This window comes from Hordeum vulgare, chromosome 7H, assembly GCF_904849725.1.
Source record: "Hordeum vulgare subsp. vulgare chromosome 7H, MorexV3_pseudomolecules_assembly, whole genome shotgun sequence".
Lineage (NCBI taxonomy): Eukaryota > Viridiplantae > Streptophyta > Magnoliopsida > Poales > Poaceae > Hordeum > Hordeum vulgare.
This window is the reverse complement of record NC_058524.1, coordinates 195,462,206-195,479,152: the sequence shown is the minus strand read 5'-3', so window position 1 is coordinate 195,479,152 and position 16,947 is coordinate 195,462,206.

The following is a 16,947-nucleotide window of genomic DNA, read 5'->3' as shown; positions in this document are numbered from 1 at the left end:
GAAAAGGCATAAATATGGTACCACAAAGTAATATAACAGCCCATAAAGCAATAAATAACAACGTGAAAGCATGATGCAAAATGGACGTATCAACTCCCCCAAGCTTAGACCTCGCTTGTCCTCAAGCGAAAACCAAGTTCCATAAACATGTCCACATGTTTAGGGACGAAGGTGTTGATAAAACATAATACGTACATGAGGGCATCATGATCACAGAAAGAATAGCAATACATCATAAAGATTCTTATGGGAAAGTAACAATTCCTTCACAAAGCAAAGCATGAAGCAAAAACCTTACCGAGAAGTAACCAACAATAGTCCATAGTCATTGAAGCAATTGCAATTTATCACAACATCAGAAAGAGTCAAATAAGAGCTTGTAAGGCAAACCCACATACTCAATCATCTTTTTTGTTTTCCACAATTGTTACAGCTCACATGGTACTCATGGTGTCAAAGTTTCAGCTCGACACAGAGGAAGATAGGGGCTTATAGTTTTGCCTCACAACGGTTTACCTCAAGGGTAAAGTCAACAATAATAAAGCATGAGTACTCAACTCCAAGTTGATATATGAATATAGATCTTTCCCAAGCATGTGATGGTAGCCAAGACAAAGGCAAAATAGAGAATCGGTGAAGATCACCATGACTCTTACAAGGGAAAAAAGTAAAGGTACAAGATAGGCCCTTCGCAGAGGGAAGCAGAGGTTGTCATGCGCTTTTGAGGTTTGAATGCGTGTCCTCTTAGTGCGGAGGAACGTCACTTTATATTGCCTCCTGTGATAAAGAACTTTATTATGCAGTACGTCGCTTTTATGTCTTCCTCATCACAGGTTCATACAAAGCTTATTTTCCACACACTAATAGATCATACATATTAGAGAGCAATTTTATTGCTTGCACCGATGACAACTTACTTGAAGGATCTTATTCAATCCATAGGTAGGTATGGTGGACTCTCATGGCAAAACTGGGTTGGAGGTTTATGGACGCACAAGTAGTATCTCTACTTGGTGCGGGAGTTTTGGCTAATATGAGGTGGAAGCAATCATCACATGCTAAGGGATATCTAATCATATAACATTGTTTGGAACCAAGCAAACACAATTCATTATGTTGTCTTCCTTGTCCAACATCTACTCCTAAGCATGTAATAGTCTGGTGAGTGCTCACAATTGTAAAAAGTGTCTAAGATGATATATTTATATGTGAACGTCTCTTTCCTTATTACTTCTTATTAATTGCAACAATGACTGAGGTCTATGTTGATTTATTCTCAACAAGTTTCAATCATCATACGTATCATATGTGAAGCTATCACTTTCCATAAGATCATCTCATGATCTTTCATGCTATCGTTCTTTTCATACTTTTGATCATGGCACAAAGAAAAGCCCTTGACTAAGATACTCTTTAGTACATAGCTCGTAAGCTCGAATACATCAGGGGAGAGACAAAAGCAAAAGACTCAAACTAAACACTAAAGACTTATTCCTCTAAGAGAAGAAATAAAAACTGAAAAGGAAAGAACTAAAACAAAGGTAAAAGCAAAAGATATAAAGGTGATACGATACCAGGGCAACTCCCCCAAGCTTGGCAGAAGCCAAGGGGATTGACCATACCAATGCTTAGTTGTCTTCCTTTGGCGGTGATGGTGGTGGAGTTGTTGAAGCAGTCTTGAGCTTGTCTAACTTCCACTTGAGCAAAAAGTTCTGCTCCCTTAGATCGTCATTTTCCTCCTCAAGTTTCAACACTTTATGGCAAAGTTCCTGCTTACTCTCCTGCAAGAAACGAGAAGTGATAAACAAGGTCTTAGGCTTCTTCCTATGGTCAGGGAGGCTTGACTTCTTGAACTCCACATGGGTGTTTGCAGGTTGAGGTAGAGGAGCCTCCTCTTCATCGGAACTCGTTTGTTCCTTCCCTTTGGGCTGATAAACAAGGTCAGTGGTCCAGCCATATGGTTCCAAGTACCCATAGACCTTGGGGTTAGCAAGGTAGTCAGCCACATAGCTCTCCCCCTCTGAATCCTGAGAAGACATCTTTGCTCTAAACCTGCGGCAGACAACAAGCTCGAAACGAAAACAGAGGAAAACTGCGCGATACGGAGATCAAAACCTTCGGGCGAGTATATATTGATTTTTTTTCTGGACCAGAAGGAGTGCTCCGCAAGAAAACGGAGTCCAGGAGGCAAACGAGGTGCCCACAAGCCCTTCCTCCGCCACGAGGGGGGTAGGGGGCGATGTCCAAGCTTGTGGCCGCCTCGTGCGCTCTCCAGACTGCTTTTTATTTTTCTAATTTTCCAAAAATTCCAAAACGGAGGAAATTTCCTATTGGAAAAGCATCGGAGTCCAATTTCTTACCGAAACAGATACCTCTTCGTTTTCAGGGTCTTAAACAGGCCGATAAACATCCCTTATGTACTCCTGTGGAGTTATGACATTGATGATATTGGTCTCAACATTTATGGGAGTACCAGAGATGTAATGCTTGATTCTTTGCCCATTTACCACTCTAGGAAAATTTCCTTCCGTGTTCTTGATTTTGATGGCACCGGAATGATATACTTCCTTGATAACATAGGGACCTTCCCATTTAGAGAGAAGCTTGCCTGCAAAGAATCTCAAACGAGAATTGTATAGCAAGACATAATCACCTACATTGAACTCCCGTTTGTGTATTCGTTTGTCGTGCCATCTCTTAACCTTTTCCTTGAACAACTTGGCATTCTCATATGCCTGGGCCCTCCATTCATCTAACGAGCTGATAACAAGCAACCGCTTCTCACCGGCAAGTTTGAAATCAAAGTTGAGCTCTTTGATTGCCCAATAAGCTTTGTGTTCTAGCTCAAGAGGTAAATGACAGGCCTGACCGTAAACTATTTTATACGGTGACATGCCCATGGGATTCTTATAGGCAGTCCTATAAGCCCATAGTGCATCGTCAAGTTTGCTAGACCAATTCTTTCGAGATCTATTGACGGTCTTTTGTAGGATCAATTTGATCTCCCTATTACTCAACTCCACTTGACCGCTAGACTGAGGATGATAAGGAGATGCAACTCTATGGTTGACATCATACTTAGCGAGCATCTTGCGGAAAACACCATGAAGGAAGTGTGAACTGCCATCAGTCATCAAATATGTAGGGACTCCAAATCTTGGGAAAATGACTTCTTTAAGCATCTTAGTAGAGGTGTGGTGATCAGCATTTTTAGTGGGGATAGCCTCTACCCACTTAGTGACGTAGTCCATAGCAACTAAGATGTGAGTGTACCCATTGGAACTCGGGAAGGGTTCCATATAATCAAAGCCCCAGACATCAAATGGTTCAATGACAAGTGAATAGTTCATAGGCATTTCCTGACGCTTACTGATGTTCCCTATTCTTTGGCATTCGTCAAAAGACAAGACAAACATACGGGCATCCTTGAAGAGAGTGGGCCAATAGAAACCTGATTCCAATACCTTATGGGCAGTTCTATCTCCAGCGTGGTGTCCTCCGTAGGCTTCGGAATGACACTTCTGCAGGATCTGTCCCTGTTCATGTTCAGGCACACAACGTCTAATAACACCATCTACTCCTTCCTTATAAAGGTGAGGATCATCCCAAAAGTAGTGTCTCAAATCGAAGAAGAATTTCTTCTTTTGCTGATAGGTGAAACTGGGTGGTATGTATTTGGCTAAGATATAATTTGCATAATCAGCATACCACTGTGCACTATGTGAAGTGCGGATGACATTTAATTGCTCATTAGGGAAGTTGTCATCAAAAGGTAGTGGGTCATCAAGGACATTCTCTAGCCTAGACAAGTTATCTGCTACAGGGTTATCAGCACCCTTTCGGTCAATGTCGTGCAAATCAAATTCCTATAGCAGGAGAACCCATCTGATCAGCCTAGGCTTAGTGTCCTTCTTCTCCATAAGGTACTTAATAGCAGCATGATCAGAGTGAATAGTGACTTTTGAGTCGACTATGTAAGATCTGAACTTTTCACATGCAAACACGACTGCTAAAAACTCCTTTCCGGTAGTGGCATAGTTTCTTTGGGCACTGTCTAGAGTTTTACTAGCGTAGTGAATAACATTCAACTTCTTATCAACTCTTTGTCCTAGAACAGCACCAACAGCATAATCACTAGCATCACACATGGTTTCAAAGGGCAAGTTCCAGTCAGGTGGTTGAACAATAGGTGTGGTTATCAAAGCCTTCTTAAGTATTTCGAAGGCTTCCTCACAATCCTCGTCAAAAACAAAAGGAACATCCTTATGCAAGAGGTTGGTAAGAGGCCTAGAAATCTTAGAGAAGTCTTCAATGAACCTTCTATAGAAACCAGCATGACTTAGGAAACTTCATATACCTCTGATATCTATGGGGCAAGGCATTTTCTCAATTGCATCAACCTTAGCCTTATCAACTTCAATGCCTCTTTCAGAAATTTTGTGTCCTAAGACGATACCTTCATTAACCATAAAGTGGCACTTCTCCCAATTCAAGACGAGGTTGGTATCTTCGCATCTCTGTAAGACTCGATCAAGGTTGCTAAGCCAATCATCAAAGGAAGACCCGTAAACGGAGAAATCATCCATAAAAACCTCGACAATCTTTTCACAAAAGTCGGAGAATATAGCCATCATACATCTTTGAAAGGTGGCAGGTGCATTGCATAGGCCAAAATGCATATGTCTATAGGCAAAGGTACCGAAGGGGCAGGTGAAAGTTGTTTTCTCTTGATCATATTGTGCAAGAGGTATTTGCGAGAAACCTGAATAACTGTCTAGAAAGCAAAAGTGTGTGTGTTTTGATAGCCTTTCTAGCATTTGGTCGATAAACGGCAAAAGATAATGATCTTTCCTGGTTGCCTTGTTCAGTTTCCGGAAGTCTATCACCATCCTATAGCCAGTAATAATCCTTTGTGGGATTAGTTCATCCTTATCATTAGGAACGACGGTGATACCTCCCTTCTTAGGTACGCAATGTACTGGACTTACCCAATCACTATGAGCAACAAGATAAATGATTCCTGCTTCCAGAAGCTTTAATATTTCTTTTCTAACGACCTCTTTCATCTTAGGATTTAATCTCCTTTGATGATCAGCAACTGGTTTAAAGTCAGGATCGACTTTAATCTTGTGCTGACATAGAGTGAGACTAATACCCTTAAGATCATCAAGAGTATATCCAATAGCAGCACGGTGCTTCCTCAGAGTTCTTAGTAACTTCTTCTCTTCTTGATCTGAGAGGAGGGCACTAATAATGACAGGATATATCTCCTTCTCATTAAGATAGGCATACTTAAGAGTAGCATGCAACTGTTTTAGCTCGAACACAGGATCACCCTTTGGTGGGGGAGGATCCCCAAGCAGTTCATCAGGCAGATTATTCTTGAGAATAGGATATTGTTCTAAGACAATTTTATCTATCTCATCTCTCTCCTCCATATGCATATCATTTTCATGCTCAAGCAAATATTGCTCTAAAGGATCTGTAGGAGGTACGGCACTAGAGGCAAGAGCAATGATTTCATCCCTACCAGACGACTCTCTTTCATGGAGTTGTCTTCCAAACTTAGAGAAGTTAAATTCATGAGACACACCCTCGAAACTAACTGTGACAGTCTGCTTAATGCAATCAATGTGAGCATTGACAGTGTTGAGGAAGGGTCTACCAAATATGATGGGACAAAAGCTATCTTGCGCAGTACCATGGACGAGGAAATTAGTAGGATTCTTCGTCTTACCACACAGGACTTCTACGTCTCTCACAATTCCCAGAGGGCAGATAGTGTCTCTATTAGCTAGCATAATAGTGACATCAATGGGTTCTAACTTAGCAGGTGCAATCTCATCTTTGATTTCATCATATAGAGAACGGGGTATTGCACTAACACTAGCTCCCATATCACATAAACCATGGTAACAGTGATCTCCTATCTTGACAGAAACAATGGGCAGGCCAACTACAGGTCCATATTTATCTTTCGCGTGAGGTTTAGCAATTCTAGCGGAGTCCTCACAGAATTTGATAACATGCCCGTCTATGTCTTCGGCTAAGAGATCTTTGATAATAGCAACACTAGGTTCAACTCTAATTTCCTCAGGGGGTGCAAGTGGTCTAATGTAACCCCTACGTATCACAGTTGGAGCTTAAGAATAATCCTTTATCCTAGCAGGGTATGGTGGTTTCTCAGTGTAAGCACAAGGAACAACAGGATCACTAAAAGCAATGACTTTCTCCTCAACTAGATTGGTTTTGGCTATGTTTCTTTCTACAGGAGGATGATATTTAAACCACTTCTCTTTGGGAAGATCAACATGAGCAGCAAAAGATTCACATAGAGAAGCTACTACCTCAGAGTCAAGTCCATACTTAGTGCTAAAATCTCTAAAAGTGTTTGTCTCAACAAAAGATTTAAAGCAATCAAACTGGAAATTCATACCTGACTCCTTACCTTCCTCTAGCTCCCAATCTTCAGAGTTGCGTTTGATTCTCTCCAATAAATTCCACTTGTGATCAATATCCTTCTTCATAAAATAACCGGTACAAGAAGTGTCAAGCATGGTACGATCTTCATGAGAAAGCCGAGCATAAAAGTTTTGAGTGATGATTTCTCTCGAGAGCTCATGATTGGGGCATGAATATAGCATTGATTTAAGCCTCCCCCAAGCTTGAGATATGCTTTCCCTGTCACGAGGCCAAAAGTTATAAATAAAGTTCCGATCACGATGTACTAAATGCATAGGATAGAACTTTTGATGAAATTCCAATTTCAACCGATTGTAGCCCCATGATCCAGTATCATCACATAGCCTATACCATTTCAATGCCTTATCGTTCAAAAATAAAGGAAAGACTTTCTTCTTTACCTCATCCTCGGGCAAACCTGCAAGCTTAAATAAACCACAGACTTCATCTACATAGATCAGATGCAAGTCTCGATGTGAAGATCCATCTCCTGTAAAAAAGATTAGCCAGGAGTTTCTCAAGCATACCCAAAGGAATTTCATAAAAGATATTTTCAGTAGGTACCTCAGGTCGAGGAACAACTCCTCGTGCTTCCGTTCGTGGTGAAGATACCCCGAACAAACTCCTCAATGGAACAGTTTCCATAGTGACAAGTGACAATAAATTTCAGCACAGTATAAAAATGTTTCCTTACCAATTTCCACTTACCAAAGGCGCTTCACTCCCCGGCAACGGCGCTAGAAAAGAGTCTTGATGACCCACAAGTAAAGGGGATCAATTTTAGTACTTTCAATAAGTAAGAGTGTCGAACCCAACGAGGAGCAGAAGGCTCTGATAAACGGATTTCAGCAAGGTAATAACTGCAAGCACCGAAAGTAGCGGTAACAAGTGATTGTGTAGCGAGATGAAACATAGCAAGCAAAAAGTAACAAGTAGTAGCAACGGTGAAGCAATTGGCCCAATCCTTTTTGTATAAAGGGACAAGCCAGAACAAAGTCTTATAGGAGGAAAAACACTCCCGAGGACACATGGGAATTTCTGTCATGCTAGTTTCATCATGTTCATATCATTCACGTTCGTTACTTTGATAGTTCGATATGTGGGTGGACCGGCGCTTGGGTACTCCCCTTACTTGGAAAATCATCCCACTTATGATTATCCTCTGTCGCAAGCATCCGCAACTACAAAAGAAGAATTAAGACAACGTCTAACCATAGCATTAAACTAGTGGATCCAAATCAGCCCCTTACGAAGCAACACATAGACTGGGGTTTAAGCTTCTGTCACTCCAGCAACCCATCATCTACTTACTACTCCCCAATGCCTTCCTCTAGGCCCAAATATGGTGAAGTGTTATGTAGTCGACGTTCACATAACACCACTAGAGGAAAAGACAACATACGACATATCAAAATACTGAACGAATATCAAATTCACATGACTATTATCAGCATGACTTATCCCATGTCCTAAGGAACAAAAGTAACTACTCACAAAGCATAATCATAATCATGATCAGAGGTGTAATGAATAGCATCAAGGGTCTGAACATAAACTCTTCCACCAAGTAATCCAACTAGCATCAACTACAAAGAGTAATCAACACTACTAGCAACCTTACAAGTACAAGAGATGAACTAGGGATTGGAGAGGAGATGGTGCTGATGAAGATGTTGATGAAGATGCCTCCCCTCCGGCGAGAGGAGTGTTGGTGATGACGATGGTGACGATTTCCCCCTCCGGGAGGGAAGTTTCCCCGGCAGGATCATCGTGTCAGAGCTCTAGATTAGATCTGCTCAAGTTCCGCCTCATGGCGGCGGCGAAACCACGAAAAAGCTCCCGATGATTTTTTTTTCTGGACCAAAACCCTTCATATAGCAAAAGAGGGGGGCTAGTGGTCCGTCAGGGAGCCCACAAGTCCCCACTCCATCACCAGGGGGTGGCGGTGGCAGAGCTTGTGGTGCCCTGGCAGCCCCCTCCGGTACTTCTTTCGCCCAATATTTTTTATATAATCCCAAAAAAAGCCACGTAACTTTTTAGGGTATTTGGAGATGTGTAGAATAGTGGACTAAGATTTGCTCCTTTTCTAGTCCAGAATTCCAGCTGCCTGAATTCTCCCTCTTCAAATAAACCTTGCAAAATAAGAGAGAAAAGGCATAAGTATGGTACCACAAAGAAATATAACAGCCCATAAAGCAATAAATATCAACGTGAAAGCATGATGCAAAATGGACGTATCATGCAGCAAGGATGATGGTGACACAACAAAGAGAAAAGACTCCTAAGATACAAGATGCTCCAAGTAAAACACATATCATGTGGTGAATAAAAATATAGCTCCAAGTAATGTTACCGATGGATTGAAGACGAAAAGAGGGGACGCCTTCCCGGGGCATCCCCAAGCTTAGGCTTTTTTGGTGTCCTTGAATTTGGCTTGGGGGCCTTGGGCATCCCCAATCTTGAGCTCTTTCCACTCCTTATCTCTTTGTCCATGAGAACGTCACCCAAAACTTGAAAACTTCACAACATAAAACTTAAACAGAAACTTGTGATAACATTAGTACAAGAAAACAAACTACCACTTCTTTTGGTACTGTAGAAAACTTGAATTCCATCTATATTGATGATGGGCTACTGTATTCTCACTTTCCCATGGCTAGTACCACCCCCCCCCCCCCGATACTAACCATAGTTTCATCAAAACAAGCAACCATCTCAACAAAAACAGAATCTTTCAAAAACAGAACAGTCTGTAGAAATCTGTATACTTCATATACTTATGGTACCTCAACAAATATGAAACATTACGACGGTCTGGGGAAAACGCATATCAATCAGCAGCAAAAAGAATCAACTCAAAAGCTCTTTCTGAATAAAAATGAAAAAATCATCTCGTGAGCGAAAAGTTTTTGTCTTTTTCCAGGAAGATCGAACAACCATTACCAAGACTAGTCATAAAGGTTTTTCTTGGCTCAAACACAAAAAGAAACACAAAAAACACAATCACAACATAAAGAAAAAGATAAATTCATTGGGTTGCCTCCGAACAAGCGCTATTGTTTAACGCCCTTAGCTAGGCATGGTAGCGATAGAATCATGTATCGTCGTCTTTGGTGCTCAAATCATAAGTAGCCCTGATCATGGATTCATAAGGCAATCTTATTTACTTTCTAGGAAAGTGTTCCATGCCCTTCCTTAAAGGAAATTGAAATATAATATTCCCTTCCTTCATATCGATGATAGCACCGATAGTCCTTAGGAAAGGTCTACCAAGAATAATAGGGCATGTAGGATTGCAATCAATGTCAAGCACAATGAAATCCACGGGTACATAGTTCCTATTTGCAATAATAAGAACATCATTGATCCTTCCCGTGGGTTTCTTGACAGTAGAATCAGCAAGATGCAAATTAAGAGAACACTCTTCAATCTCATTAAAACCCAGAATATCACATAAAGACTTTGGAATCGCAGAAACCCTAGCACCCAAATCACGCAAAGCATTGCACTCATAGTTTTTTATTTTGATTTTTATGGTAGGTTCCCACTCATCATGAAGCTTTCTAGGGATATAGACTTCCAATTCAAGTTTCTCTTCAAGAGATTTTATCATAGCTTCGACGATATGATCGGTAAAGGCTTTGTTTTGGCTATAAGCGTGTGGAGAGTTCAACATGGATTGCATCAAAGAAATGCATTCAATCAAGGAGCAACTATCATAATTGAATTCCTTGAAATCCACGGTAGTAATTTCATTACTACTCAAAGTTTTAACGTCTTCTACTCCACTTTTAATGCTTTTAGCATCAAGATAGATGGACTTCGAATCATTGGGGCACTTTTCAACCAAAGTGGATTCATATCCAGCCCCATAATCATTAGGTTTGACACAAGAAAACAAAGATTCAATGGGAGTCACACCAAGCACTTTAAGATCTTCATGATTCTCATCACGAGAACACGCCTTTTGAAGTCATTCACGTCTACCATGAATTCGGGCGGTTCTTTCTTAGCTCTCAATCATGGAAACACGCATAGCTTTCAAAGTTTCATCCATGTTGATTTTGGGAGGAGCACATCTAACTTTCAAAGCATCAACATCACAAGAAATCCTATCAACGCTCTTAGCCAAATCGTCAATTTTGAGTAGTTTTTCCTCTATGGATGCATTGAAAATCTTTTGAGAGTTGATGAACTCTTTGATATTACTCTCTAGATCAGAGGGTAATCTATTGTAATTTCCATGGGTATTGTTGTAGGAGTTGCCAAAGTTATTAGAGGAGTTACTAGGAAAAGGCCTAGGAACATAGTTTCCTCTAAAAGCGTGTACCTTCTTACTAGTAGATGACCTTTTAGTGTGCCGCTGAGAGTAGTGCGTCATGATGTTGTCTAAGAGCTTTGTGACTTCTCCTAAAGTGATTTCCATGAACGTTCCACCTGAGGCGGAATCCAAGATATTTCTAGAAGCGAAATTCAAGCCAACGTAAAAGATTTGAATAATCATCCAAAGGCTCAAGCCATGAGCGGGACAATTTCTGATCATTAATTTCATTCTCTCCCAGGCTTGTGCAACATGCTCATGATCAGGTTGCTTGAAATTCATGATATCATTACAGAGAGAGATGATCTTAGCCGGCGGAAAATACTTGGATATATAAGCATCTTTGCACTTATCCCAAGAATCGATACTATTTTTGGGCAAATAAGAAAACCAAGTTTCTGCGCGATCTTGCAACAGAAAGGAAAAGGCTTCAATTTAATCACGTCATTATCCACATCTTTTTTATTTTGCATATCGCAAAGCTCAATGAAGGTATTGAGATGGGATGCAGCATCTTCACTAGGAAGGCCAGAGAATTGCTCTTTCATAACAAGATTCAGCAAAGCGGCATTGATTTCATATGACTCTGCACTAGTGGCGGGAGTAATCGGAGTACTAATAAAATCATTATTATTAGTATTCGAGAAGTCACAAAGCTTGGTGTTTTCGTTCATCGTGACTTCAACAAGAAAGCAAGAACACGAGCAAACAAAAAGCGGGCGAGAAAAAGGGCGAACGAAAAAGGCAAACGAAAAAGGCAAATTGGTGAAGTGGTGTAGAGGAAAACGAGAGGCAACTGGCAAAAAAACTAAATGCAAGAGATGAGTTTGTGACACATACTTGGATGAGTTCTTGACTTGATCTTCCTCCCTGGCAACGGTGCTAGAAATCCTTCTGCTACTTCTCAAACAACAGCGCCAGAAATTGACACGTTGACGGAGATTGGGCTTGCGTTGGTTTTTCCCTTGAAGAGAAAAGGGTGATGCAGCACAGGAGCAGTAAGTATTTCCCTCAGTTTGAGAACCAAGGTATCGATCCAGAAGGAGGGTCTCGTCAAGTCCAGAGTGCCTACGCAAACACAAACAAGCTTGCACCCAACGCTTCAAAGGGGTTGTCAATCCCTTCAAGATTGTTTGCAAAGTGAGATCTGAAGGCGGAAAGTGCAATGAAGTAAAAAGTGTAAGGCTGAAAATATGGTGTGGAGTAGACCCTGGAGGCTTCTCTCAAAATAGCAAGTATTACGGTGGGTGAACAAATTACTGCTGAGCAATTGATAGAACCACGCAAAGTCATGACGATATCTAAGGAAATGATCTAGCATATAGGCATCACGTCCGAGACAAGTAGACCAATACTTTCAACATCTGCTACTATTACTCCAGACATCGACCGCAATCCAGCATGCATCTAGTGTATTGATTTCATGAGGAACAGAGTAACGCCTTAAGCAAGATGACATGATGTAGAGGGATAATCTCAAACCAATGATGAAAACCCCATCTTTTTACCCTTGATGGCAACAACACGATACGTGCCTCGCTACCCCTTCTGTCACTGGGTGAGGTCACCGCACGGTATGAACCCAAAACCAAGCACTTCTCCCATGGCAAGAATCATAGATCTAGTTGGCCAAACAAAACCCACAACTCGAAGAGAATTACAAGGATATGAAATCATGCATAAGAGAGATCAGAAGAAACTCAAATAAGATTCATAGATAATCTGATCATAAATCCACAATTCACCAGATCTCGACAAACACACCACAAAAGAATATTACATTGGATAGATCTCCATGAAGATCATGGAGAACTTTGTATTGAAGATCCAAGAGAGAGAAGAAGCCATCTAGTTACTAGCTATGGACCCGTAGGTCTATGGTGAACTACTCACGCATCATGGGAGAGGTCATGGTGTTGATGGAGAAGCCTTCCGTGTACGAATCCCCCCTCCGGCAGCGCACCAGGACGTGCCCCAGATGGGATCTTGCGGAGACAGAAGCTTGCGTCGGCTGAAAAGTGATTATGATGCTCCCCTGGTTTTTTGGGAATATTTGGGAATATATAGGCGCAAGATCTAGGTCAGGGGACCTCCAGGGGCCCCACAAGCCTGCATGGCGCATCCCCCCTGGCCGCGGGGTGGGGGCTTGTGGGGCCCCTGGGGCTCTTCTGGCTTGGCTCCCAAGTCCCCCGATCTTCTTCCGTTACAGAAAAAAATCTTTTCGGGGATTTTCTTCCGTTTGGACTCCGTTTCAAAATATCCTCTGAAAGGGGTCAAAAACATGGAAAAAACAGGAACTGGCACTTGGCACTGAATTAATAAGTTAGTCCCAGAAAATAAATAAAAGACATGCAAAACATCCAAAGTTTGACAAGATAATAGCATGAAACCATCAAAAATTATAGATACGTTGGAGACGTATCCTGTAACACAAAGCAAAACTCAAGCCTAGATCACTAAGAACTTTATTCTACTAGAGAAACATAAAACCAAAAAGGATCGAACTAAGAAAAAGGTAAAGGCAGAAGATGTGATGGTGATACCATACCGGGCAACTCCCCCAAGCTTGGCACAAGCCAAGGGGATTGCCCATACCCGTGCTTAGTTGTCTTCCTTCGAAGGTGATGGTGGTGGAGTTGTCCTGTCTTTTGATCCCAAGAGGGCCATGAATCTTTGATTTATACCTTGGAGTTCTGTGATATGTTTCTCCAGCAAAACAACTTCACGAGTAAGATAAGTATTACGACATGAGTTATTTCACATAACCTCAAGATTTCGATCAAGGATGGAGGTAAAAGGTGGAGATAGGGTTGAAGAAAATCCTCTTCCTCAGCTTCTTCCTTGTTGAGCATAGATTGCCCTTCGTCCAATGTCGGATTCTCCTCCTTGGTTTTGCCGTTAGTTTCTTCAAGCAGCCTTTCCTTGGCCTCCATGACCTCCATTCTTTTCAGATCAGCATTTACTTCTTCATAGACTTGAGGGAGATCGTTCTCCCCGACAGATTCCTGAGACGACATCCTTGCCCTAAATCTATGGCAGAAATAGGCTCGAAACGAAAACACAGGATATTTGCACGATACGAGGGTCGGATCTTCTGGGAGAATATATAATGAATTTTTCCCGACCAAAAGGAGTACTCGGCAAGAAAACGGAGTCCGGGAGGCACACGAGGTGCCCACAAGCCACCCAGGCGCGGCCGGGGGGTAGGCCGCACCTGGCAGGCTTGTCGCCTCCTTGTGCGCTTTCCGAACTACTTTCAATTTTTTCTAATTTCCTAAAAATTCCAAAACGGAGAAAAATTGCTACTGGAAAAGTTTTGGAGTCGGTTTACTTACCGAATCTCATACCACTTCGTTTTTGGAGTCTGAAACAGGCTGATAAATATCCCTTATGTACTCCTCCAGAGTTATGGTATTAATAACATTGCTTTCAACATTTGTGGGAGTACCTGAGATATAATGCTTGATTCTTTGCCCATTTACCACTCTCGGAAAATTACCTTCCGTGTTGTTGATCTTGATGGCACCAGAACGATATGCTTCCTCAACAATTTAAGGACCTTCCCATTTAGAGAGAAGCTTGCCTGCATAAAATCTTAAACGAGAATTGTATAGCAAGACATAATCACCTACATTGAACTCACATTTTTGTATCCTTTTATCATGCCACCTCTGAACTTTTTCTTTGAACAACTTGGCATTTTCATATGCCCGAGTTCTCCATTCATCAAGTGAGCTAATATCAAATAACCTCTTCTCACCAGCAAGTTTGAAATCAAAGTTGAGCTCTTTGATTGCCCAATCAGCCTTATGCTCTAGCTCAAGAGGTAAATGACATGCTTTACCGTAAAAAAAATTGTACGGAGACATGCCCATGGGATTCTTATAAGCAGTTCTATAAGCCCATAGTGCATCATCAAGCTTCTTAGACCAATTCTTTCTAGACCTACTAACAGTCTTTTGCAGAATTAGTTTAATCTCTCTATTACTTAGCTCTACTTGACCATTGGACTGAGGATGATAGGGAGATGCAATTCTATGGTTGACATCATACTTAGCAAGTGTTTTACGGAAAGGGCCATGAATAAAATGTGAACCACAATCAGCCATTAGATATCTAGGGACTCCAAATCTAGGTAAAATAACTTCTTTAAGCATCCTAATAGAGGTGTTGTGATCAACACTACTACTTGGGATAGCTTCTACCCTCTTAGTAACGTCATCAACAGCAACTAGGATATGAGTATATCCGTTGGACTTTGGAAAAGGTCCCATATAATCAAAACCCCAAACATCAAATCGTTCAATGACAAGTGAATAATTCATAGGCATTTCCTGACGTTTACTGATATTACCTATTCTTTGACATTCATCACAATACAAGACAAACTTACGGGCATCCTTGAAGAGAGTAGACCAATAGAAACCTGATTACAATACCTTGTGTGCAGTTCTATGTCCCACATGGTGTCCTTCGTAAGCCTCGGAGTGACACTTCTGTAGGATTTGTCCCTGTTCATGCTCAGGCACACAACATCTAATAACACCATCTACTCCTTCCTTATAAAGGTGAGGATCATCCCAGAAGTAATGTCTCAAATCAAAGAAGAATTTCTTATTTTGTTGGTATGTGGAACTAGGTGGTATATATTTGGCAATGATAAAATTTGCATAAACGGCATACCATGGTGTACTATGTGAAGCATTGATGACATTAGATTGCTCATCAGGAAAGCTATCATCAATAGGTTGTGGGTCATCAAGAACATTCTCCAATCTAGACAAGTTATCTGCTACGAGGTTCTCAGCACCCTTCCTATCAACAACATGCAAATCAAATTCTTGTAGCAAGAGGACCCATAAGATAAGTCTAGGTTTAGCATCTTTCTTTTCCATGAGATACTTAGTAGCAACATGATCAGTGTGAATAGTAACCTTGGAATCAACAATGTAAGATCTGAACTTTTCACATGCAAACACGACTGCTAAAAATTCCTTTTCAGTAGTAGCATAGTTTCTTTGGGCACCGTCTAGAGTTTTACTAGCATAATGAATAACATTCAATTTCTTGTCAACTCTTTGTCCTAGAGCAGCACCAATAGCATAATCGCTAGCATCACACATAATTTCAAAAGGTAATTTCCAATTTGGTGGTTGAACAATAGGTGCAGTTATCAAGGCCTTCTTAAGTATTTCAAAGGCTTCCTCCCAATCATCGTCAAAAACAAAAGGAATACCCTTTTGCAAGAGATTGGTAAGAGGCCTAGAAATCTTAGAAAAGTCATTAATGAACCTTCTATAAAAACCAGCATGACCAAGGAAACTTCTTATACCTTTAATGTCTGTAGGGCATGGCATTTTCTTGATCGCATGAACCTTAGCCTTATCGACTTCAATACATCTTTCAAAAAATTATGTCCTAAGACGATACCTTCATTAACCATAAAGTGGCACTTCTCCCAGTTCAAGACAAGGTTGGTATCTTTACATATCTGCAAAACTCGATCAAGGTTGTTGAGGCAATCATCAAAAGAAGACTCGTAAACGGAGAAGTCATCCATGAAAACCTCAGCAATCTTTTCACAAAAGTCAGAGAATATAGCCATCGTACATCTTTGAAAGGTAGCAAGTGCATTACATAAGCCAAAAGGCATACACCTGTAAGAAAAGGTACCGAAAGGGCAAGTAAAAGTGGTTTTCTCGTGATCAGATTGTGCAACAGGTATTTGGAAGAAACGAGAATAACCATCTAGAAAGCAGAAGTGTGTGTGTTTAGACAATCTTTCTAGCATTTGGTCAATAAAAGGCAAAGGGTAATGATCTTTCCTAGTGGATTTATTCAATTTCCTAAAATCAATCACCATCCTAAAGCCAGTAATAATCCTCTGTGGGATCAATTCATCTTTGTCATTAGGGACAACGGTAATACCTCCCTTCTTAGGGACGCAATGCACCGGACTTACCCAATCACTATGAGAAACAGGATAGATAATACATGCTTCCAGGAGCTTTAGTATTTCTTTTCTTAGTACCTCTTTCATCTTAGGATTTAATCTCCGTTGATGATCGACAACTGGTTTGGATTCAGGATCGGTTTTAATTTTGTGCTGGCATAGAGTGGGACTAATGCCCTTAAGATCATCAAGAGTATATCCAATAGCAGCA